The sequence below is a fragment of the Macaca fascicularis genome, chromosome 5, assembly GCF_037993035.2.
Source record: "Macaca fascicularis isolate 582-1 chromosome 5, T2T-MFA8v1.1".
Classification (NCBI taxonomy): domain Eukaryota; kingdom Metazoa; phylum Chordata; class Mammalia; order Primates; family Cercopithecidae; genus Macaca; species Macaca fascicularis.
In genome coordinates this window covers 31,212,419-31,235,235 of record NC_088379.1, presented here as the reverse complement: position 1 = coordinate 31,235,235, position 22,817 = coordinate 31,212,419, and the positions used below count along the sequence as shown (strand labels likewise).

At 36.8% G+C, this 22,817-nt stretch overlaps 1 long non-coding RNA gene across 1 annotated transcript; it reads left to right on the top strand.

The window, feature by feature from the left end:
• Positions 1–3,760: 3,760 nt before the first annotated feature.
• LOC123573501 (uncharacterized) lies at positions 3,761–21,895 on the top strand. Its single transcript, XR_006698056.2, has 4 exons — positions 3,761–3,882; positions 17,799–17,862; positions 19,921–19,967; positions 21,583–21,895. It is a non-coding gene; the product is annotated as an uncharacterized lncRNA (long non-coding RNA).
• The last annotated feature ends 922 nt before the right edge of the window (positions 21,896–22,817 follow it).

The following is a 22,817-nucleotide window of genomic DNA, read 5'->3' as shown; positions in this document are numbered from 1 at the left end:
GGTTAAAATGGCCAGGAGCTGTACACACTTGCCTGGGGCTATACACACTTTCTTCATTGAATTTAGGATGAGGGGGGACAGGATAAATAAACATTTTCAACTACGATGTTGACGTCGCCCTATCAGTATTTTTGCATAAAACTAATAATCTTTTCTGTAGTCTAATGACTTAAATAGGTACAGTATTTAATAAAAAAAACATTTCACGGTGTCTGGAAGAAAGCTTTTGTTGTTGTTGTTGTTTTTGGCTAAAACCAGAATTTCTCTTTATCATGAAACCAGCAGCTGTTATTTTTCCAATTTGGGATTTTTGTTTTATTTTCTGTTTTTGACCTCTGTTGCCCAATTCTGTGCATCTTTAGTAATTATTTTAAATTCATCTCTTAGGAATCTTTCTAGTTGGGTCATGACAAAGATTTGATCAGAAGGATCTTTAAGGGCACCATTCTTTGTTGTGTTATTAGTCAGGTAATTTCCTCTGATTCCCATAGCATCTGGTTTAGAATGGCCTAAAAATTTGATAATGGCTAGAGGGTGGATAGCTGTATTACATCTAATAATTCTATTATATACAATCCAATTCTTTATTTTGTCTTCATTGGAAGTAAGGAAACCTCTTTATTTTCATAACATTCCAAAGTCATGAGCAATTCCTAAGGACTACCAACTCTCTGTGTAATCATTAACAGTCTTTCTCAGCAAGGAAACAGCCTTGAGTGGGGGCAATTAGCTCTGCCTGCTGGGCTGAAGAGGCTAAAGACAAAAAAGCTGCTTTCACCACCTCAAAAGCATTAGTGGTTAAAGAGCCTGCATGATACTTGCCACATTCATTTTGTAAATATGAGCCATCCGTAAACCAGGACAACTAAGCATTTCCTAGGAGGCTGTCTTGGAGATTGTCCCGAGTTCTATCAGAGTTAAGCAGTCATGTGGTGCCTCACTTGAAGGATATGGCACAAGAGTTACAGAGTTAAGGTTATTGCAACATGAGAGATATAAGGAGTAGTAAGTAGGAGAAGTTCATAAGAAGTAAATCAGCTAGCAAAGCATGCTATATTAGTCTGTTCTCACGCTACTAATAAAGACATACCCACAACTGGGAATTTTATAAAGGAAAGAGGTTTAATGGACTCACAGTTTCATGTGGCTGTGGAGGCCTCATAATCATGGCAGAAAGCAAAGGAGAAGCAGAGCCATGTCTTACATGGTGGCAGGCAAGAGAGCTTGTGCGGGAGAACTCTCATTTATAAAACCATCAGATCTCGTGAGACATATTCACTACAACAAGAACGGTATGAGGGAAATTGTCTCCATGATTCAATTATCTCCACCTGGCCCCACCCTTGACATGTGCGGATTATTACAATTCAAGGTGAGATTTGGGTGGGGACACAGCCAAAGCATATCAGATGCTGAGTGAGATGTGAGTTTAAGATAGCTTACTAGAGAGTGATGTTAGTTCCCACACTTTGGGTTGAGATTCCCAATGTGTTTCCTTTCTTTATGTATACAAAGAGGAAACAAAGTTAATTTATAATTAAGATGCCCTGGAACTGAAAAATGTACCAATTTCTCCTTGGGTTTAAAAACTTACTTTTCAGATTTTGCCCCTAAAGAGACAGATATTTGATTCAGCAGTGATGGGTGGCATTATTTTTTGGTTTTTGAACAGGGAATGACATAACAAATGAGGAAATTTGGGAAGTCAGAAGACTCCAAGGTTGAGTCAGCAAAGTTTGCTTGTCAAATTCTAAAATTATTTCCCTGTTATGAGGGAAAAAAAGTTTTAACATAGTATTTTTCTTGAAAATCGAGCCCACGGAGGAGGTAGATAGGGAAGAATTAACAAGTAAAAAAGGGGCAGGTGTCTTGGAGAGGACAAGATAGAAAGGGATGGGCTGTGAAACAAAAACAGCTAAAAGCTTGGAAACTCCCATATGTATCTTTTTATTAGCTCAAGGCATGGGCTGATTGGGGCTGGTGGGGTTAAGAACTGATACTCTTGTTCCAGTGTCTGTAAGCAGAAATACCTCATTCCCAACTCAGAGAATGGTTTCACCCAGATGACTGAGAGAACTGGGAAGAGCCTCTGTAGTCCTTGGTGCCTGTTCATTAAGAGTGGTCTCCAAGTGGGGAAGAAGGGTTGGGTAGCTGGGAAATATAGACAATACTTTTTGAGGAGTAGTAAATTACTAGGGAGAATAAATGTGAGGTGGGAGAATAAATGTGAGGTAGGAGACTGGCAGAACTTGTTTTCTGGTCACAATCTTGCTGACCAAAACAGGATCTATTCCAGACAGGATAAAGAGAAGAAACTGGCAGGAACCAGTGGATGGAGATGAAGTGATCCTTAACTGCTCTCATTCCTCATTGACATAAGACACTCCCACCAGCACCATGACAGTTTAAAAATGCCATGGCAATGTACCCAGGCATTACCACCCCTTTAAGGCAACAACCCTGAAGTTACTGCCCCTTTCCAAGAATGTTCTAAATAGTCAGCCCCTCAGTTTGCATTGACATACCCTTAATTTGCATGTAATTGAAAGTAGGCTTTCCTGAGTATAAATAGAGTTGCCAAGAGACCATACATTGTTCATTCTGGGCACACGGCCTGTGAGGTAACCTTGCTCCACAAGGAGCAGTACCATTTAATAAAAATTGCTGTCTAATATCATCAACTCACTCTCGAATTCGTTCCTGGGCAAAATGAAGAAACCTCCCAGACTAAGCCCTAATTTGAAGGCTTGCCTCTCCTGCATCAGATGAACCTGGGACATGGGAGGCAGTCATTAAGAGAAGGTGAAAGGTGAAGTTTCACAAGGAAAAAAGGCTATTTTATTATGTAGATAAAGTACCCCAGGTAATCTCTTGGAGCTGCCCTTAGAAAAATCGATTTAAAAGTCTGGGTGTGGTAACAAATTCTAGTCTTTTCTCTTCTACAGTGGTTGATCTTTCCTTGTTATTTGATGAGATCTCTAGGAAGAGGACTTGAGGCAATTGCATTTCTTTTGGAAAGAATCTTTCTTGACCAGAGAAAAAAATTCCAAAGGGAGACCCTTTCTGAGTTTGGTGTGAACCAGGTGAGATTAGACCTTGGTTCTAAGGCTGCCGCTAAGGCCTTTGAGCATCTTAAAGCACCAGTCTTTAGGGTTACCACTTTGTGAAACCCAACAGAATCACATAGTATGTAATCTTTTGAGACTGGCTTTTTTTTTCCACTTAGCAGAATTTGCTGTATATTTATTAAAGTTGATGAGAAAGAGATTTTCTGGCTTTTTTGGCACTCTCTTTTCCGGTGGCCTGGCTTCTTACGGTAGTAGCCTGGCCCAGGACGTTTCTTGCTAGTGGTATGTCTGGGAAGCACCATCTGCTGTAATAGGAGATTTAAAACGTGAGTGGTTTTTTCTGTATTAGTGTCCTCAAGGATGCCAGCTAGCTAATTTGCCAAATTATCTGGATCAGAAGTAGGTATAGTTTTCCATTCTATCCAGGTTCTTTTGACAAGTGGAGAGAGTTCTCCAGAAAGGAGAAGTGTAATTCTGCTCATAAACAGAATTAAAGTCTACTTGAATAGATTCAACATCTATAAGTAATTCATAATTTTATCTAAATATAACCTGGATTTGATAGCATTTTTTAAAACACGGCCTAGAGTACAACTGTAATGGCTGGAAAGTGGCTCATTAGGTTCTTAAACATGGGAATGGATTTTATTGCAATCTAAAGTTTTAGGAATAGCCTCAAGAATGGCCTCATGGAGGTTTTTGCTATGCCTTCAGTTCTATCACAGTCTTTAGAGGTGGTTTTGTCTGACTCTCCCTCAGGATAACAACAACAAGCCTTGGTCATTCAGCATGGTGCCTGACCTTTACCAAGTATGTGAATCAACTGGTGTAGGTCAGAAAACCTGAGGTTGATAGGCCTGACTCACTATGCTGAGTTAATCAGGAAATTGAGGAGGGCCCTCAGTGATCTGTGGAAATTCCTTGGCAATAACTTGAAGTTCAGCTTGCATAAAAGAAAAATGGGAATTTGAGATTTAGAAGAATTATCAGTGAGTTTAACTTTAAAATGTCAGGTTTTAGCAGATCAAAGACAGATAGAGAGGAAGAACAGAGGACAGAGGAGAGGTCTCTTCTAGAGAGGACAGAGTCTGGACCTAATAACTGCCTTAACTCTTTCTCTGTCTCAGTTAATTTTGAGATAACATGTTACTACTATAATAATTTACACATGAGATAACAAAGGCCCAGATTGTTTTTCGTGTTTGTCATTATTGTTGATTTTTTATTTGACAAATATCCCAGACTAGTTAAATGACAGAAAATAGAACTAGAACTAATGACTTCTTATTTTAAGTTCTCTGTGTGTGTGTGTGTGTGTTTTGAATGATACCTTGCTTCCTTATAAAAGGACAGAGACACATTGTCTTTGTCGTAATTTTAGAGTAGTCTAATATTCATGACAACCAACCAACAGGTAACTCAGATTAATTCAATTTAGTTTGGGCTCTTTTTGAATAGTAGAATTCCTTTCAGTATTTCTACAGTGTCTCTGTGTGTTTTGTTTTCAATTGTGCTCAAATGGGTCAACCTCTATTTTCATAATTATTAAATTCATACCTCAAGCAGAGAGATTAAAATAATTAAAAGCACCTATGAAGTCTTAAGTTCATAAATCACTTCTGACACCATGATTATGTACATAAGAGACTACTGCCAAATTAAATCCCTACGTCTCCATGTTTCTGTCTGAAATTCCTTTGTCTAGTATTAAGGAATTAAGAACAAGAACAACTTCTACAATACTTCCTAAAAAAAAATCCCCAGAAAAAACGTCTACTTTAAACAGGGTTACTATCATTACAGATGCTTTTATTTTTTAAAAATAGAAAAACTAGAAACTGAGCTACCTATACAGCTTATTTTAATTGAATGTTTATTTTTCTTTCTATTCAGTTTCCTGGTGACCAATTGAATTGTCAGAGGAAGGCATTTTATGAACAGAGTGCTTATTTATCTCAGATAAAAGGGACTATTCAAGCAGACAACAGAAATAAATAATGCTTGATGAATTCTATCTACTGAACTAATTCTCATTTAGTGGTAACTCTATGGTCTACAAAAATGAAAATGATTGTAGAAGTTAGTTGATATATTACTGTATTGCTTCTATTCATTGTTGCTGAACTATGGAAAGTACTGAAATGAATGCACATTTGTGGAATACAAAATGCAAATGAACCTAATTTGGAACTAGGATAAACAAATTGGAGAGAGTTAATTGCTTTTTTTAATGTAGCATGGTTGGCTTAGGACTTCGTACTCAAAGACACACTATAGCCTAGAACTTTTATGTATTTTTAAAAAGTCTATACTCTAGAGTTTTGGCGGAAGAAGTAGAGTAATTTGGGTGCTAGTATGGGCCTTCTATTTTGATGACTAAACTCCCAAAGCTCACAATGTGGGTATCACCACAGTCCATGGTTTGGACTTCAACCTTTTAGGCATCAGGTTGCACTTTTACAATTATTTGGAGTTAACAAGACTTAAGAAATTGAACAAATAATTATCTCTAGAAGAGTTAAAGTTAAAAGAAAAGATTACATATTTCTATGGACTGACTTGTGTTCTCTCAAAATTCGTATGTTGAAACCCAGATCACAAATACCTCAAAATGTGACTGTATTTGGACACAGGTCTTTAAAGAGGTGATTAATTTAGAATTAAGCTCTTTCGGTGAAGCCCTGATCCAATACGTTTGATGCCCTCATAGAAAGATAAGACACTGGCGGCACTGGAGCACAGAGGGAGAACATGTAAGGATACACAATGAGAAGGTGCCCATCTGCAAGCCAAGGAGAGCGGTCTGATAAGAAACCAACGCTGTTGGCACCTTGATCTTGGGCTTGTTACCTCTGGAACTGTGAACAAATATATTTCTTTTTTTTCTTTTTTTCTTTTTTTTGTAGACATAGAGTCTTACTTTGTTGCCCAGGCTAGAGTGCAATGGCATGATCTTAGCTCACTGCAATCTCTGCCTCCCAGGTTCAAGCAATTATCCGGCCTCGGCCTCCAGAGTAGCTGAGATTACAGGCACATGCCACCATGCCTGGTTAATTTCTTTTGTGTTTTAGTAGAGATGGAGTTTCACTGTGTTGCCCAGGCGGAAACTCCTGAGCTCAGTCAATTTGCCCACCTTGGCTTCCTAAAGTGCATGTTTCTGTTTTTAAAGCCACCCAGCCTGTGACATTTTTTTATGGCAGCCCTAGAAAACTAATACATGCACAAATTGTTATAAAATGAGATTATATGTATAAAATGGAACAGATCATATATCTTCTCACCAGCACATTTTTTTCTGTAAAAGAAATTTACACAGGCACCAAGAAAATAATCAGACAACAGATTCTTAGTTATGTAGTTAAATAATTAAGTTTTTTAAAATTTTTAATTATTTGAACCAGGAGAGCTCAGTTTGAAGCTCACCAATTGAAGTCCAATAGCAGACGCAAGTCCGTGATGTTATTTGGAGAAAAGACAATACTAAAAATGTAAAAACACATTGTCTTGCTAAATATACTCAAGGAACTGTAGCATCATCTCAATATTAGCATCTGTCTTTCATTTAGTGTATATGTTTTTGTGGGCATGAGTTTGGATGTGGGTGAGAATGGGCTGTAGTAAATTTCCAAATACTTTTTAACAGGGCAAATAGAAGAATCTTCTGCTGGCCTCCCCCTTGTCTAGTTTATTTGTTCTTGTGTATCAGGAGTTCCTTTGGATCCAAGCAAAAATGTTCCAACTAACAATAATTAAACTTATAGTAGTTTAGTTTTCCATGTAACAGATGCTCATCCTAAACTTAGGATGCTTTTTTATCCTAAACTGATAAGTTTGCATTCAAATGATTCTAATATGATTCATTTTCTTTTTCTAGGCATAAAAATCAGGGAAAGACTAATAATAAAAGGCTTTTTAATAACATATCTTATATAAAGGCACTCTCTTACTAAGCAATTCCACATATATCCCATTGTTCTTAATTGTGTCACATGGTGACCCTCATTTGGAAGATTTTCAGCCTCAGTAAAAGAAGAAGGTAAGAGGAAAATGGTTGTTGAGGGCTTAAAATAGCCAACGGACAGACTGTGTCAGCCAACCCATGAAAGGAAAGAGCCTGTAAAACTCTATCTAACACATTTAATCTTCCCAGGAGAGACGTTTTTGCTAATGGGACCAGTTGAGTTCTATGCTTAGAATAAACTCTTCTTGAAATTATCTCTGTGGTTGCAATTTGCTTTATATCTAACAAGTAGCTTTCTTCGATTTTTTTTTGATAAGCTCTTTCTTGCATCTCTTCAGATCCATGTTTTCTATCTTTAAATACATAAATATATTTAATTAGGTTGAAGTAAAATATTACTAGGGTAAGAAGCCATTTTGCTTTGTTAAATTTGAGTTCCATTATTGCTACTGAGACTCATTCTGTGTTGAGTTAGGGTAACTGTCCTAAGCCTCTCTAAGTGAGAAGATCACTTATACACTGTGAAGTGGGTAACAATTCACCTACTTGCAATCTAACAAGTCAGCCTGACACAGTTTTAAGGATGCTGCAAAATAAACAAAACCACTGGGTTAGAGACAGTCTATTTCTGACAACGAAAGCAGCAGCCAGAGTACCAGCACTGTTTTACACTGGATTCTCAAGTACCAGTTTCCAGGTAGTGACACAAAGAGGGACAGGGAATACTTAGGCATGAGGTGGGTTTGTTATAGATAAGAAACTCTGAGCTTTGGAAACTGGACTCTTTCATAATAGTCAGGAAGCATGACTGTGCTTTGCTCTGGATGGAGTCACTATATCTTTCAAGGTGATTTGCAATATAAACATCTGTGAAAAGATAATCCAACACAAATGGTACTTAGAACCATGCTCCCAAGACTTGCAGATATATGGATAAATGTAGCTTAATTTAATGAGACCATCTCCTTTGAACTAAACTTTTTAAAGGTGATGTGGGGAAGAGAGAATAAATGGAAAAAAGAGACTCCTAAATACTAGAACAACAATAAAATTAATTACGTACTTCTTAATGTTCATGAATATATTTTTAATCGCTTAAGAACAGAAGAAAAATATCTCTTCAGAAAAAATAAAATTTACAAAATGTCTAAAGATATTTTTTTCATAACTCGTATCCTTGATTTAATGTAAAAATATCTAATTTTGTAATAGAATGATTATATTTGCTGTTTTATAGTCCAATGAGAGGATAAGCTAAATAGAACTCTACAAATAGCTGCATGTAATAAACACTGTATAACAGAATCTCATATGTAATTACTATGTACCTGAAAATAAAAATATTTAAATACAAGACTGTGCCCTTACTAGAATGATAAAGGCAAAATATCATGATATTTTTATAGATATATTTGAATTAAATTCCTTCTTTGAAGAATATATATTTTTTTAATTTACTTAAATTTTTGAATACTAGTTGAGTGTATGGAGTAAAACTACTTAGGTAGAAAAGACAATTCTCTTTGATTTGGTTGCAGTATACACAATAGACATAAGCTATATTCTATCTTATCCATTATATGTTATATGCCGTATGATACATGATATATTATGTATATTACTCCATATTTACAGCAGGCACCAGTCTTTTTTACTGGTCTTGAAGCAAATTGCTATGACTATCTATAGAGAAGGTCACGTGGCAAGTAACTACTGATGTCCTCTTTGTTACAAGAGGAACTTCCAACCTACAGCCAGTAAGAAGCTGGAGCTTTCATTTATACAGCTACAGGAAGTCAGAACAGATCCTCTCTACATGAAACTCCAGCAGAGAGGCCAATTGGAGACTTGAGAAACCTTCAGCAGAAGACAGCATAGCAAGAGATAACTAATGCAATGGCTATGCTCAGAAAAGATGCAAAACCCACAGAGGCCCATAAAGAATCTTCTCCCAACATTGGACTGAGGAGCTCTCAACTACACATATTATAAAAGTTAGTATTTTTCCCAATTAAATAATGAGCTGTCAAATGCAATAAGACAGCTGAAAAGAGGCCTCACACAGTGTAATTAGCTGTCTTTATCCTTTTTCCACACAAATGTTGTAACACTTCTTATTTGCAAGGTGTTATCATAGTATGTAACAGAAAAATAAATGAGACATGGATAATGTATTAAAGAATTTTCCATCTAGTAACAGATATGAAATACTGTGCTACTCAATTGTTACATCCTTTGCTCAGAAACAATCTTAGCCTCATATGTAGCTAACTGTGCCCGTCTGTACACAATTGTCTAATATTTCCAGTTCATACTTTTTTTTTTTTTTTAACAGAAAATGTACTGTATTGAGTACACATTAGGAAAAACAATCTTGTTTTTCTTGGCATCAAAGTTTCCAATTACTCTTCCACTCTATTAGCTCAGTAAAAAGATGTGTTGGAGGTGATCCTATCCTTGAAACACTTGGAATACAAGGGATAATCAATTGATTGGTGTGGACTTTGCTAGAATCCTGGGTTAGGCCAGTACCTATGTTTTATTTTGCTCTCTGGCATATGCAAGCTGAAAGATAGCATTGAATTATTTAGGTATGAAGAACAACTCTAGATGCTATTTGTGGACAGGGAAAGGAAAATGTAAAAGGTGATGTAGTGATAGAGCTGGTGACCAGAGACTATCTCTTGAGAAGAGAAAATAGATTATTTATCCATCTGTCTCTATATCTATCTAAACAACTATCATCTATAATGTGTTGTCATATGGTGTACAAGGGAAATAAATTTTCCATGTATTCCTTGACATTTCAATAAAATCTATATCTCTGGGAGTGATATTTTTAGGGAATAGATTACTTGCTAAGGTGTTACATTCTCCAGGTCAGTGTAGAGTGATAAAAAAAAAAAAAACCAAGAACACCATTGGGATCCCAGCTACATTTGAACTAAAATTTTAATGCACATTAAAGTTTATGTGCCTGTCTCTAATCAGATATGCCAGAAATTCTTTGGAATTATTTAGTATAATATGTGTGTGTATTCATGTTTGTATGTGCTCCCCCTGACACAGCACACTGCATGGTAACGCAGTAATGTAATGAGCAATCTGTTTTTTTGTTTTGTTTTGTTTTGTTTAATTTTAGATAAAGAGGTAGAGGAAGACCTTAGAGCCAACTTCCAACAGAAGTATGGTACTGTGGCCATAAGTTAAACAAGAGACAAGGCTAGTGGTTGTCCTTTACATACATTGACTTCTACAGGTTTTCTTTTGTTTTCATAAATCTTGATCATAAATATTTAACACATTGAATGTTTTAGCTATCATGTTTTCTTAAGAATAACTAATATGGCCAGGCACGGTGGCTCACACCTGTAATCCCAGTACTTTGGGAGGCTGAGGTGGGTGGATCACAAGGTCAGGAGTTCGAGACCAGCCTGGTCAACATAGCGAAACTAAAACTACGAAAAATTACCGGGTTGTGGTGGCAGGCCCCTGTAATCCCAGATACTCAGGAGGCTGAAGCAGGAGAATCTCTTGCACCCAGGAGGCAGAGGTTGCAGTGAGCCAAGATCATGCCAGTGCACTTCAGCCCAGGTGACAGTGCAAGACTCCATCTCAAAATAATAATAATGATAATAATAATTTCTCAAATAACAAGTACAAATCAAATACCTGATATCTTGTTATATAATGTAATATTGTTTTAATTCATGCAAAACAAGTATATTCTAATGTTGCAGAAAAAAAAGAGAATAATTTCTCAAAGAACAAGTACAAATCAAATACCTGATATCTTGTTATATGATGTAATATTGTTTTAATTCATGCAAAACAAGTATATTCTAATGTTGCAGAAAGTAAACTAAGAGCATACTGCCATCTGATTGGTATCAGTACTAAAGTATGTGACAGAATATAAAAATATATTTGAGAAATCAAATCATCTGTCAGCGATTATATTGAAGTAATTTTAAAATTTTGCCAATTATATAATTATGTTCTGAAATACAATTTTTCAGAACATGATCAAAAGTTTACTATTTTACATGGTTTCTATTTGCAACCAAAACAGAACTGTCCTTAACTACTTAATCAAGAGCAGTGTTTGCCCTCAAAGAAATAGCAAGAAAATGTGTGTGTCTACAAAGAAACTCCACTGTGCTGTGTTCACTCACAGGGATATAAAATCGAGATTATTCACTATGGTCATGCTACAAAACAACAAAATATTTATTTTAAATGAAAAAATATTTTTTTAAATTTATTTCTTCTAAAAAAAAAAAACAAAACAGGATACATGTGCAGAACATGCATGTTTGTTACATAGGTATACGTGTGCCATGGTGGTTTGCTACACCTATTGACCAGTCCTCTAAGTTCCCTCCTCTAAGCCCCTACCCCCAACAGACCCTGGTGTGTGGTGTTCCCCTCTCTATGTTCATGTGTTCTTAATGTTCAACTCTCAGTTATGAATGAGAACATGCAGTGTTTGGTTTTCTGTTCTTGTGTTAGTCTGCTGAGAATGATGGCTTCCAATTTCATCCATGTCCCTGCAAACGACATGATCTCATTTGTTTTTTTTTTTTTTTTTTTTTTTTTTTTGAGACGGAGTCTCACGCTGTTGCCCAGGCTGGAGTGCAGTGGCGCGATCTCGGCTCACTGCAAGCTCCGCCTCCTGGGTTCACGCCATTCTCCTGCCTCAGCCTCCTGAGCAGCTAGGACTACAGGCGCCCGCCACCGCGCCCGGCTAATTTTTTGTATTTTTAGTAGAGACGGGGTTTCACTGTGGTCTCGATCTCCTGACCTTGTGATCCGCCCGCCTCGGCCTCCCAAAGTGCTGGGATTACAGGCTTGAGCCACCGCGCCCGGCCTTCATTTGTTTTTATAGCTGCATCACATATTCTTCATCCAGTCTATCATTGATGGGCATTTGGGCTGGTTCCATGTCTTTGCTATTGTGAACAGTGCTGCAATAAACATAAGTGTGTATATTTCTTTATAGTAGAATGATTTATAACACTTTGGGTATATATTCAGTAATGGGATTGCTGGGTTAAATCGTATTTCTGGTTCTAGATCCTCAAACCTGTCTTCCACAATGGCAGAACTAATTTACATTCCCATCAACAGTTTAAAAGTGTTCCTATTTCTCCATAGCCTTGCCAGCATCTATTGTTTTCTGGCTTTTTAACAGTCACCATACTGACTGGCATAGATGGTATCTCCTTGTGGTTTTGATTTGCATTTCTCTGATAATCAGTGTTGTTGAGTTTTTTTCATATATTTGTTGACCATGTAGATGTCTTCTATTGAGAAATGTCTGTTTATATACTTTGTTCACTTTTTGATGGAGTTGTTTGGTTTTTTCTTGTAAATGTGTTTAAATTCCTTGTAAATTCTGGATATTAGAGTTTTGTCAGATGGATAAATTGCAAAAATTCTCTCCCATTCTGTAGGTTGCCTGTTTACTCTGATGATAGTTTCTTTTGCTGTGCAGAAGCTCTTTAGTTTAATTAGGTCCCATTTGTCCATTTTGGCATTTGTTTCCGTTGCTTTTGGAGTTTTCGTCATCATTTCTTTCCCTTGCCTGTGTCCTGAATGGCACTGCCTAGGTTTCCTTCTAGTGTTTTTATGGTTTTTGGTTTTACATTTAAGTCTTTAATCCATCTTGAGTTAATTTTTGTATAAGGTGTGAGGAAGGGGTACAGTTTCAGTTGCTGCTTATGACTAGCCACTTTTCCCAGCACCATTTACTGAATAGGGAATCCTTTCCCCATTGCTTGTTTTTGTCAGGTTTGTCGAAGATCAGATGGTTGTAGATGTGTGGTGGTATTTCTATGGTCTCTGTTCTGCTCCATCGGTCTATGTGTCTGTTTTGGTACCAGTACCATGCTGTTTTGGTTACTGTAGGCTTGTAGTATAGTTTGAAGTCAGGTAGCAAGACACATCCAGCTTTGTTGTTTTTGCTTAGGATTGTCTTGGCCTCAAGGGGTCTTCTTTGATTCCATCTGAAATTTATTTTTTTTTTTCTAATTCTGTGAAGAATGTTAATGGTAGTTTGATGGGAATAGCATTGAATTTTTAAATTACTTTGGGCAGTATGGCCATTTTCACGATATTGATTCTTCCAATTCATGAAGATAGAATGTTTTCCCATTTGTTTGTGTCCTCTCTTCTTTCCTTGAGCAGTGAGTGGGTTGTAGTTTTCCTTGAAGATGTCCTTTACATCTCGTGTTAGATGTATTCCTAGGTATTTTATTCTCTTTGTAGCAATTGTGAATGGGAGTTCATTCATGATTTGGCTTTCTGCTTTCCTATTGTTGGTGCAAAGGAGTGCTTGTGATTTTTGCACATTGATTTTGTATCCTGAGACTTTGCTGAAGTTGCTTATCAGTTCAAGAAATTTTGGGGCGAGATATTGGGGTTTTCTGAATCTATTGAGATAATCATGTGGTTTTTGTTTTGGTTCCATTTATGTGATGGATTAAGATGATTGATTTGTGTATGTTGAATCAGCCTTGCATCCCAGGGATGAGGCCAACTTGATGAAGCCAACTTAATCATGGTGGATAAGTTTTTTGATGTGCTGCCAGATTTGGTTTGCCAGTAATTTTACTGAGGATTTTTGCATTGATGTTCATCAGATATTTTGGCCTGAATTATTCTTTTTTTGTCGTGTCTCTCCCACATTTTGGTATCAGGATGATGCTGGCTTCATAAAATGAGGTAGGGAGGATTCCCTCATTTTTAATTGTTTGGAATGATTTCGGAAGGAATGGTACCAGCTCTTCTTTGTATTTCTTGTAGAATTCAGCTGTAAAGCTGTCTGCTCCTGGGCTTTTTTTGTTTGATAGGCTATTAATTACTGCCTCAATTTCAGAAGTTGTTATTGGTCTATTCAGGGACCCAAATTCTTTCTTGTTTAGTCTTGGTAGGGTTTAAGTGTTCAGAAATTTATCCATTTCTTCTAGATTTTCTAGTTTATTTGCATAGAAGTGTTTATAGTATTCTCTCTTGGTAGTTTGTATTTCTGTAGAGTCAGTGATTATATCCTCTTTATCACTATTTATTGTGTCTATTTTATTCTTCTCTCTCTTCTTCTTTATTAGTCTAGGTAGAAGTCTATCTATTTTGTTATTATTATTATTTTTTCAAAAAACAGTTCCTGGGTTCCTTGATTTTTTGGAGGGCTTTTTGTGTCTCCATCTTCTTCAATTCTGCTCTGATCTTAGTTATTTCTTGTCTTCTACTAGCTTTTGGATTAGTTTGCTCTTGCCTCCCTCACTCTTTTAATTGTGATGTTAGGGTGCCAATTTGAGTTCTTTCTAGCTTTCTGATGGGAGCATGTAGTGCTATAAATTTCTCTTTTAATGCTGCTTTAGCTGTGTCCCAGAGATTCTGGTACATTGTCTCTTTGTTTTTATTGGTTTCAAAGAACTTCTTGATTTCTGCCTTAATTTTATTATTTACCCTCCTGAGGAGTCACTCAGGAGCAGATTGCTCAATTTCCATGAAATTGTATGGTTTTGAGTGAGTTTATTAATCCTGAGTTCTAATTTGATTGCACTGTGCTTGAGAGACAGTTTGCTATAATTTCCATTCTTTTGCAATTACTGAGGAGTGTTTTACTTCCAATTATGTGGTTGATTTTAGAATAAGTGCCATGCGGCACTGGGAAGAATGTATGTTCTGTTGATTTGGGGTAGAGAGTTCTGTAGACATCTACTAGGTCCACTTGATCCAGAGCTGAGTTCAAGTCCTGAATATCCTTGTTAATTTTCTGTCTCATTGATCTGTCTAATATTGACAGTGGTGTGTTAAATTCTCCCACTATTATTGTGTGGGAGTCTAAATCTCTTTGTAGGTCTCTAACAACTAGTTTTATGAATCTGGGTGCTCTCATATTGGGTGCATATATATTTAGAATAGTTAGCTCTTCTTATTGAATTGTTCCCTTTACCATTATGTAAGCTTTCTGATGGGAGCATTCAGTGCTATAAATTTCTCTTTTAATGCTGCATTCTCCTTTAATGGTAAAGGTATTGTTCCCTTTACCATTCTTTGTCTTTTTTGATCTTTGTTGGTTAAAAGTCTGTTTTCTCAGAGCCTAGGATTGCAATCCCAGCTTTTTTGTTTGTTTGTTTTTTGTTTTTTTTTTTGGCTTTCCATTTGCTTGTTACATTTTCCTCCACCCCTTTATTTTGAGCCTGTGTGTGTTTTTGCATGTAGGAGGGGTCTCCTGAATACAGCACACAAGTAGGTCTTTACTCCTTATCCAATTTGCCAGACTTCGTCTTTTAATTGGGACATTTACCCATTTATATTTAAGGTTAGTATTGTTATGTGTGAATTTGGTCCTGTCATCATGCTGCTATTTGGTTATTTTGCACATTAGTTGATGCAGTTTCTTTGTAGTGTCATTGGTCTTTATATTTTGGTGTGTTTTTGCAGTGGTTGGTACTGGTTTTACCTTTCCATACTTAGTGCATCTTTCAGGAGCTCTTGCAGGGCAGGCCTGGTGGTAACAAAATTCCTCAGCATTGCTTGTCTAGAAAGGATTTTATTTCATCTTCACTGATAAAGCTTAGTTTGGCTGGATATGAAATTCTAGGTTGAAAATTATTTTCTTTAAGAATGTTGAATATTGACCCACAATCTCTTCTGATTTATAGAGTTTCTACTGAAAGGTCTGCTGTTAGTATGATGGACTTCCCTTTGTAGGTGACCTGGCCTTTCTCTCTGGCTGCCCTTAACAGGATTTCCTACATTTTGACCCTAGAGAATCCAACGATTATGTGTCTTGGGGTTGATCTTCTCATGGAGTATCCTAATAGTATTCTCTGTATTTCCTGAATTTGCATATTGGCTTGTTTTTGTAGGTTGGAGAAGTTCTCCTGGATATTATCCTGAGGTGTGTTTTCCAGCTTGTTTCCACTCTCCCCGTCTCCATTAGGTACTCCAATCAATCGTAGGTTCAGTCTTTTTATGAAGTACCATATTTCTTGGAGGCTTTGTTCATTCCTTTTCATTCTTTTTCCTCTATTCTTATCTGCATGTCTTCTTTCAGCAAGGTGGTCTTCAAACTCTGATATTCTTTCTTCCACTTGGTCAATTCAGTTGTTGATACTTATGTATGCTTCATGAAGTTCTTGTGCTATGTTTTTCAGTTCCATCAGGTTGTTTATGTTCCTCTCTAAACTGATTATTCTAGTTAGTAATTTCTCTAAGTTTTTATCAAGGTTTTTAACTTGTTTGCATTGGGTTAGAAAATGCTTCTTTAGCTCATCATAGTTTTTTTATTTCCCATCTTCTGAAGCCTAATTCTGTCAATTCAACCATCTCATTCTCCGTCCAGTTTTGTGCCCTTGATGGAAAGACATTGTGATCATTTAGAGGAGAAAAGGCACTCTGGCCTTTTGGATTTTTAGCATTTTTTTATTGTTGTTGTTGATTCTTCCTCATCTTCAAGAGTTTGTCTAGTTTCTGTCTTTGAGGCTGCTGACCCTTGTATGGGGTTTTTGTGGGGGTCTTTTTTTCATTGTTGTTGCTGATGCTGTTGTTTTTACTTTCTGTTTGTTTTTCTTTTTTTCTTTTTTTTTTTTTTTCTTCTTTCAATAGTCAGCTCTCTCTTCTGTAGGGCTGTTGCTGTTTGCTAGGGGTTCACTTCAGGCCTTATTCATCCAATTCACTCCTGTGCCTGGAGATATCACTCAAGGAGGCTGGAGAGCAGCAAATATGGGTGCCTGCTCCTTCTTCTGGGACCTTTGACCTCAAGGGGCACGAACCTGATGCCAGTAGGATCTCTCTTGTACAGGGTGTCTAACAATCCCCGTTGGAGGGTCTCACCCAGTTGGGTGGCATGAGGATCGGGACTTGTTTAATGAAGCACTTTGTCCTTGGTGGAGAGGGTGTGTTTTACAAGGGGGAGACCCACTTGTCTGGGCTGCCTGGATTCAAGGAGGAGAGGCTAAGTCAGCTGATCCACAGAGACTGTGGACACCCCTCCCATTAGAGGCTCAGGCCCAGGGAGATCTGAATTCTATCCCTAAGCCTCTGGCTGGAGTGTTTGGAGATCCTGCAGGGAAGGCCAGACCACTGAGGAAGGATGAGTCAGGGTTACGCCTGAAGAGGCCCTCTGGCCACAGACTGCCACAGCTTGTGTGTTGGGCTGTGGGGACAAGTCTTGGGACCAAGCTGTCCAGCCTCCCTGGCTCCAGCAGGGGAAAAGAGCAGCCTGGAGCTATAGAAATGGGTGCTGCCTTTCTTCCACAGAATGGATGCTTCTCCTCTTTCCACAGAGGGAGCTTAGCATGTTAGGCAGTTACCAGTCCCGGTGCTGGCTGCTGCCTCTCCCCCAAGCAGCTTGAAGGGCTTAGACAGCAGGCAGCCACAGCCAGTGCTGGTCGCCCTCCCCGGGAGAGCTTGATATTCTTCAACAGATTCCAGCTGAGATGCTATAAGAATCTACACCTTCCAGGTTTGGGACGTTAGGCTCCGGTGGCATGGGTTCACAAGTGGGATATTCTGATCCTTGAGTTGCACAGTTCTGTGGAAAAAGAGCAATATTCCCAGTTGGGTAGCCCGCTCCCTCACTGCCTCCCTTGGGAGGGTTGAGAGGGTGCCCCTTCCCCATGTGGCTCTCAGGTGGGCTGCTGCACCACACTGATCTTCCTTCTCTCTGTGAGTCAATTTTGATGAGAGAACGTGGATACCTTGGTTGGCGGTGAAGGATTCACATGCTTATTATGTTTTTTTTTTTTTTCCCCCAGTGGGAGCCTCCAATTCCTGCTGCTTCTAGTCTGCCATCTTTGCCACGCCCCCAGAAAGTTCTGAGTAATGTCTTATTAAAATCTAAGTGTATTATGATTTTACCGCAGTTTAAACAAAATGAGTGAGCAATATGTGACTGTTGTTTGTATGAATTATGTACTATATAATAAATTATGGAAAAATATATGTTATGTAATAAATGTTACATTAGATTGTATACTGTATTATAAATTATACATAATTTTATAGCAATATGAATTACATAAGTATTTCTCTTTGCTGGTACTGAATACTGATCACAGAAGAATGTAACTTCTGTTCTACATAAATCCATATAATATATCTGCAACAAGATTTCAAGGAATAAAACATTAAATTTTTTTTAGAAATTAAAAATTTTAACCCGAAGAGTTTATATTATGTAAACAATTTATAATAGAAGAGCTACAGACTCTAGAAAGATAAACTTTGTAAAAGAAAAGTACAAGATGTTTGTTAATCTTTGTGTTAGTCGTAAGACTTTAGTACAAGTCACCAAAATCCACTAAAATCATCTTGAGTACAAATGAGGTTTCATGAAAATGAAAAGGGATTTAAGTCTAATGAAAGCACCAGCACAGCTTCAGGAACTTTGGAAAAAGATGTTTGGACTGGAAAGTCCACAAAAGAAGTTATAGCACCAGGTTACTGTTGCTATGCCTCAACTCCATCTCTTCCAAGAATTTTAACTCTTGTTAAGTAAAAAAATCCTGAAAAAAAAAAAAAAAAAAAAAAGCTGCAGCAATGGGTATGGTTATTTAGTAAAACAGTCACTGGAATTTTGTTCCACTGGGTGTATCAATTTGTTTGATTTTTTGTTTCTTGTGTCTATTAAATGTTTTGGAATAGAGACAATGAAAACAATCCAGAGTTTACCTTTTCCTACATTGATACATGGACATAAATAATTTCTGTTTTAAAAAAATGAATATGAAAGTGGAGAGTGTTCACAGACAGCTTAGCTGAGATGCTTTGTTAAACGCCAATAAGAACTAAAATTTATTAGCGAGGATATTTGATTACAATGATGATTAAAATTGCTTTAGGTTTAGCTAATTATCTTTTAAATGGCATCCTATACAAAAGTTATAATTTCAAGCTCATGAAAAAGTTAACTAGGTAAATTCCCTAACTATACAGTTAAATAAACTGAACATAATTGAATTAAATGATACAACTATGGTAATCCAGCTACTTAATAAAAAAGACATTAACATGAGATGTATCAGTTTGCCTTGAAATACATAATGTATGTGCATATGCACATATGTCTTTATCTCTAGTGGTTTTATTTCAATATTTATAGATATAGGCATCTACATAGAGATAATATTTTGTCTAGAATGTTCAATTTGACATGCACTTCTGTTTGAGTTCATTCTCATGCTGCTGTAAAGAACTGCCCAAGACTGGGTAATTTATAAAGGAAAGAGATTTACTTGACTCACAGTTATATATGGCTGAGAAGGCCTTAATAAACTTACAGTAATGACAGAAGGTGAAGGGGAAAAAAGGCACCTTCTTCACAGGGCAGCAAGAAGGAGAAGTGTCAAACAAAGGGGGGAAAAATCCCTTATAAAACCACCAGATCTCATAAGAACTAACCCACTATCATGAGAAGAGCATGGGGGTAACTGCCCGCATTGTTCAATTACCTCCCATCTTGTCCTTTCACAATATGTAGTATTATGGGAACTACAATTCAAGATGAGATTTGGGTGGGGACACAGCCAAACCATATCAACTTCTATATGTTTATCGATTTCAATCATTTCCTAGTTTACTGCTATTATTGTCTATTAGTCTGCATCCATCTATTTATTATCTATCTATACTTCAACTTAATGTATTCTTCCATCTTATTAGACAAAAAATAAGACATGGTATGCAGTAATATAGATGATCAAATAGAAAATATATAAATAATATTATTTAGGAGAACATGGGAATTGAGATAACTGATTTTTACTTTTGAAAAATCTTAAAATTGACTTTGTTTTAACTTTTTGTATGCATTCATATTGACATACGAATGTCATGCAGGGCTTTAAAACTATCGTCTTTTTTTTTTTCTTTGTTCAGCTATTCAATTTCTACCATACCAAAATTAGACTCCTCCTCCCCCTAAGGTAACCTATTTTAACAATATTGTATGTATCCTAATAACCAACTTTGTATCCTACATTTTTCAGTGCTCAGATTATCCTATGCAAATAGGAATTCATGACATACATATACACACATATTTATCTATAAGCATGTGTATACATGTACACATAGATGTATATATATATACACACACACATACCCAGACACATATACAATAGATTCTTGTTATATGTGATAGCCATGTTTTTATAAAGACACCATAAACACTGAAATAGTGAATACTAAATCATTGCTCTTAGCTGAAATACAGGGTTAGGTTCCTGCAAGCATCTGTTAACAACATTTTTATCAACCACTCAATACAGAACTTTGTTTTATGTGTTTGTTTAAAGACATCTTATTTAACATATATTATTGTTTCATTAACATTGAATTCATATCCAATAGCACTATACCTCATGCCTGGGAAAATCTTATCTAACACACCTCATAAGGCACATCACAACCATCTCACATTTTGGCACTCTTGAAGGGTGCCATTTGAAACAGCAAAATCACCAAAAAAGCACATGTGGCACTAAATAAACCATGATAAGGATACTTGTTTACATTATGAGAGCTAAAACAAGAAAGCAGATTATTGTTTAGTTCAACTTCAAGTGTATCAGACAAGTCAAAAATTTAACCACTCTGTTCATGTATGTGAAGGATTGTGAAAGTGCCTTGAGTATCAATTTTGGGGTTAAAAATAAATTTTATGGACACGAATCTGCAGATATGGACGCTTCAAAAAAATGAGGATTAAGTATATATGAACCACATACATACACATGCTTTCTGTTGCACAGACATATGTGTAACTCTATACAGAGTTTATTGTCTTTTTATTCTATAAAAATGGATGTCACTAACAACATTAATTAGGATGATTGCTGATTGAACATATATACATATATAGAACTTTAATAGATTTTGTGTTTATTGTAAGCAATAAATGATATAGCTTTCAAAAATTTAAGATTTGCTATTCGAACAATATATTAAATTTAATTTTTAATTTCATAACAAAATTTGATATTTTTTTCATATATTCATTTGACTTTTGAATTTGATGTTTTCTGTATATTTATTCATGTTCTTACAGCATATTTTTCAACTTGACCATTTTTTTTCTAACAATATATAACTAGTCTCATATGACATTGACAGTATTCCTTTGTCTATAATTTGTGTGACCAATCTTTTTGATATATGTTATGCCTATTGATTTTGGTTTTGATATATTTTCCCATGCAACTTTTGTATTTTCTAGATTTATCTGTACCAATGGGTTAAGAGGAAAAAAAAAATTTGATCTTTAATCAAAGGATAGGAAAGGGGATGCTAGAAAGTCAGAAAATGTTTATAAAATAATTCTCGTACAATTAAACTGCACAGGGAAATATCCGGCTCCATCCAGACCTACAATACCAAAGATGAAGTGGAGAGCCTAGATTTCCACCCTTAGCAGACTACAATGAAGCACTCTCACGCTTCAACTGGGGTGGTGTGAAGAAAAGCTTAATAGAGAGCCCGAACTTTTATCCCTGGTCCAACTATAACTTCTTTACTCTCCCAAATGCCTTCCTCTGCTAGTAAAAGTGGGACAAAATGGGCACATGGACATGCTTTCCCACCTTCAGTGAAGGAAGGATATGTGTTTCAGGAAATAGTACTACAGCAATTCAACGTAGAAGAAAAGAAGAGAAGATGAGGAAGAAGAAGAGGAGGAAGAGGAACAAGAAGAAGGAAGAGGAGGAGGAGGAGAAGGAGAAGGAGGAGAAAGATGAAGGAGAAGGTGAAAGAGAACAGCAAGAAGAGGCAGAGGCAGCGGCAGTGGAAGAGGCAAATGCAGAGGCAAAGGCAGCTGCCGCCGCCACCGCCGCCTTAGCTCAGGCCTGTGATCCCAGCACTTTGGGAGGCCGAGGCAGGTGGAACACGAGGTCAGGAGTTCAAAACCAGACTGGCCAACATGGTGAAACCCCATCTCTACTAAAAGTACACAAATAATTTGGATGTGGTAGCATGCACATGTAATTCCAGCTACTCAGGAGGCTGAGGCAGGATAATTGCTTGAATCCGGGAGGCGGAGGCTGTAGTGAGCCGAGATCACGCTACAGCACTCTAGCCTGGGTGGCAGAGAAAGATTCCGTCTCAAAATAAATAAATAAATAAATAAATAAATAAATAAATAAATAAAGGAGGAGGAGGAGGAAGAAATAAAATTATAGATGAGATTCAGCCTCATGATATCCGGATCAGAGGACCCAGTCAAGCTGTGCCCAGACTCCTGACTCTCTGAAATTGTGAGAGAGTAAATTTATGTTGTTAAAGATGTTAAATTTGTGGTAAATTGTAATGCAACAACATAAAAGTAATACAACAGTGTCTTAGTCTATTTGGGTAGCTGTAGTGAAATATCATAAACTGTGTGACTGATAAACAACAGAAATGTATGTCTTACAGTTCTGAAAGGTGGGAAATTCAAGATCAAGGGACATGCAGATTGAGTATCTGGTGAACACTTGTTTCCTGGGCCACAGATGGCACCTTCTCGCTTTGTTCTCACAGAGTGAAAGAGACTAACTCCTTCAGGGCTGTTTGCAAGGACATTGATTTCATTCATGAGGGCTCCTTACTCATGATCTAAGCACCTTCCAGAGATCCCACCTTTTAATAATATTACACTAGGGATTAGTTGTCAGCATATGAATTTTGGAAAATTTAAACATTCATTCCATAGCAAATAGTAAATGAAGATTTATTTATTGTTGGAAATTGCTTTCTTTACTATTTTTTTTCCAGAGTTATCTTTTTCTGAATTTAGCTTT